This window comes from Mesitornis unicolor, unplaced genomic scaffold (genome assembly GCF_000695765.1).
Source record: "Mesitornis unicolor isolate BGI_N332 unplaced genomic scaffold, ASM69576v1 scaffold30132, whole genome shotgun sequence".
Taxonomy (NCBI): domain Eukaryota; kingdom Metazoa; phylum Chordata; class Aves; order Mesitornithiformes; family Mesitornithidae; genus Mesitornis; species Mesitornis unicolor.
This window is the reverse complement of record NW_010170319.1, coordinates 12,498-16,284: the sequence shown is the minus strand read 5'-3', so window position 1 is coordinate 16,284 and position 3,787 is coordinate 12,498.

The following is a 3,787-nucleotide window of genomic DNA, read 5'->3' as shown; positions in this document are numbered from 1 at the left end:
GAGGTGGTGGAGAGGAGCTGCAAAAAAAAAAAGTGGGAAGAGAACGGAAAACCCTGCTCAGGCCGGGCCGTGGCCCTGTCACCTGGCACAGTTGCTGGTGGCTTTTTTGCTGTTTCAGCTGAAATACCATGTGAAAGACAAACCTCCCGCTTCTGCTCCCGTCTTGGTGTCCGTGATCTCTGTGTCCTTGATCCTTCTGTCCCTGCATCCCTGCATTCCTGTGTGCTTCATCTCTGCATCCCTGCATTCTTGCATCCCTGCATCCTTGCATCCCTGCATCCCTCTGTCCTGTTGTCCATGATCTCTGCATCCCTGCGATCCTGCATCCCTGTGTCCTCAATTCTTGCATCCCTGCATCTCTGTGTCCTTGATCTCTGCACCCATGCCTTCAATCCTTGCAATCCTGCATACCTGCATCTTCAGTCTCTGCATCCCTGTGCTCCTGCATCCCTGCAGGTCTGGCCCACGGGCTGTTTGGGGAGGGAGCGTCCCTCTTGCGGTCACAGTGGGTCTGGACAAGGCTGTGGACCTCACTGGAGCTCCGTGGCTGTCCATCAAGTCTCTTTCCCAGCCAGGAGCACCTCGTTCCCCTGTTGCCACACCACAGCAGCATCTCGGCAGCTTTGGGTTGTGGTTTTCCTTGTTTCTCCTTGGAGCATCCTCAGAACTCTCCCGGTCCTGATCCCAACTTGTCCTTTCCACACACATCTCCTCTCCTTTTCCATTTTGCTAAATGCTGGAGCTGGCTGGGGAAAGACAACCTCATCACAACCTCTTTATGATGGAAAATGGCTCTATGAAAAGCCGAAAAATCCCCACCAGGCTTTGGAAGAAAGGAAATTTCACTCCTCTTCCAAATAAGCGCGATTCTGGTGGGAGAAGTTTGACAACACTGCGGGCCAGCCCTGTAGCTGGCTTCCCAGCAAACTAGTTGGGCAAACCACGGTGCTTTCTCCCGCTTCAAGTCCCAGCTTGTTCCCTGGGCCGGCAGGAATGAAGCTCTCCTGGCCCGGCTGCCGAACCCTTCCCTTCCCCCTTCCTCCCTCCATCCTCCCGGCACGAGCATCCTCCAGCTCTGGGGGATCCTTCTCCATCCCCCCCAGCCCCAGGTCCCTCCTGGTGGGGGTGGGGGGGTGTCATGGTGGGGACCCCCAGCTCCGGTGTGGGGATGCTGTTGGAGCCACTGGCACTTTGCTGGGCTGAGCAGAAGCGGTCGGGCTGCGGCGCGAGTGCGGCAAATTCCTCATTCCTCTTCCCTGTGCTGTGCGGTCTGCCTGCCATCTTTGCATGCAAACAGTAAACAGGCTGTTATTATCCTGGATGCTTGGAATAACTGTGGCTATTTTTTCTCTTCCCAGTATTCTAAAAAGGCAAAATATTCCCTGCGGTTTCTGAGTCAACTTTTTTTTTCCTCGCTTTCTTTTCTTTCCTTCCCACCACCTCTGTGACCTTGAAAAACCAGGCAGACGAGCTCGCCAGCTCTCCCCGTGCGCACCCGCTCCCCAGCTGCTGCTCCCTGCAGCCAGCAGCGGGCAAATTTGGGGCCAAGTTTGGTGGCAGAGCAGCCCTGGGCTGGTGGTGCTGGGCAGGATCCAAACCATTGGGTCCCTGGCCCATTGCTTCCCTTGGCCAAGGAGGCTGGGGATGCTCAAGGAAGGTGGTTGAGGATGCTCAAGGAGGCTGGGATTGCCTGAGGGGGTTGAGATGCTTGAGAAAGGTGGCTGGGGATACCAAGAAGGATGGGGATGCTCAAAAAAGGAGCCTGTGGATGCTCATGGAGGCTGAGTATGCCCCACGGGTGCAGCTCATGGGGGCAGCTGGGACAGGGGTGCAGGATGCTCCCTGTGCTCCTCATTTTGTATCCCCAGGGGTTGGAAGATGCACGTCTGGGGTTGATGCAGGTGGCTGGGAGCCCAGGGGAGCAGGAGAGCAGGCCGAGCATCCAACTTGTGCAGGCAGCAGGGATCCTCCAGTTCACCCTGCAGGTCCCTGGGCAGGGCTGGGACTCCTTCCTCCCCTTTCTGCCTCCTCATCCTCTCACAGGGCAGCCCCATAGGCACGTTTCCACCTTTGCTCTTAGATGTGAGCCCTAAAAACCCTCTTTGTACCCCATATCAGGGCCTTTGGGTATGCACGTGGTGGGCACCCATCCTCACCAGGTCCTCAAAAGGGCTTGTTGGTATGTGGGGTTGGATTTTTTTGGGAGGCTTTCTTGAAAATTAGTCTGGACCACACTGCCCAAGTGCTGGGATGTGGGACACACACCCCTGCCTGCTGGAGGAGGAGGAGATGCCTGATGAAGAAAGCTCCACATTCAGCCCCAGGTTGTTTCATCTCGGTTGAATTTTTGGGATGCTTCGGATGCTCCAAGGAGCAATGGCGAGCCTGGAGGGATGGTGGTGAGGAGGCGAGGAAGAGGAGGTCAGTGCCAGGTGAGATGCAGAGGAAGGGCATGAATTCATCCTCGGGCAGCACCTCTGGGGGAAAACCAGCGCTGGGCTTTTCCATGGGGGTCCGTCCATGCTGGGAAGGCACCGGAATGGGAGCTGGGGGATGATGGTTGAGCCCAGGTGATGCCATTTCTCACAGCGCTCAATGCCCATTATACTTCTTATGTGCATAAATTAAATTATTTCTGTATCTTTATGCTCCCTGACAGCTATAGGTGAGTTTTGGGCAGCAATAAGCATCCCTGATGTCCCGCACATCACCTGGGACATTGCAGTTCACTGCGAGCAAAGGACAGAGGTACAAGAAACATTTCTGAGTGATACACATTTCTTTTTAGCTAAGAATTATTCAAGTCACCCATCAGTGGTTGAGCTGTCCCTGGCCCAAGATGCCTATTTATTTCTTCATTTCGTCAGACCAAAGAAACCCCAGCCCTAAGACATTTTGGAAGCCCAGGTAGGGGTTGTTTCCCGAAGGCTTTCATTTTCAAATGTGTTCCAAGTTGCACCACAGCGCCCAAGTCAAATATATGAAGAGGCCAGGGATTAATTAATTGGATGGGGGAAATTAGCGATCATTAGGAGCTCATTTAGAAGGAAATGGGGTTGGAAGGGGGATGAAGTGCTTCCTCACTGGGATGGGCTAATGGAGGTGATGGAGACAGAGGGGGAAAACCATTGCTTGGAGGGGGGAAAACCTTTAAAAACCACTGAACTTCATCTCCCAGTTCTTCACATCAGCACTGAGTCACTGCATGGTAACACTGCTCAGGAAATGTCAAGTGAAACTTTTTCCCATACTGAAGTGGCTTGGTTTCTTCTTTTTTTTTTTCCTTGTCTTTTTTAAATTTTCCTTTTTTTGTCTTTTTTTTTAATTAAAAAAAACAACTAGCTTTTCCTTCCAGGAAAAATTGGACATTCGGCCTTCCTGCCCACTGCGGGCGAAACGTTTCCTGATCATTTTGCTTCCCACTCCACTTCAGAGCTAAAACTTTTCAAAAAAACCCCAAGTGCATGAGAATTTGTACTGGTTAATTGACGAGAAGGTGCCCATTTCTCATTGTCATGCTTAGGGAAATCACAGAAATACTTCAATTTAGGGGCAATAATTGCCTTCAGGCCAAGGGAAAGTATGAACTCCCGATGCTGAGACTTCACATGTATGAGATTTCCTTGAAATTTTTGACTGGGTGGGGGATAAAAGCCCCGTGTGCTCCCTCCCACTGGTGCAGGCTGGAAGCTGCAGGGATTGGGGTGAAAAAGGCATTACAGAGCCTGAATTAAAAAAATCAGGGAGAAGAACACAAACAGCAAGAGGCAGAATGTGAATTTTGGCC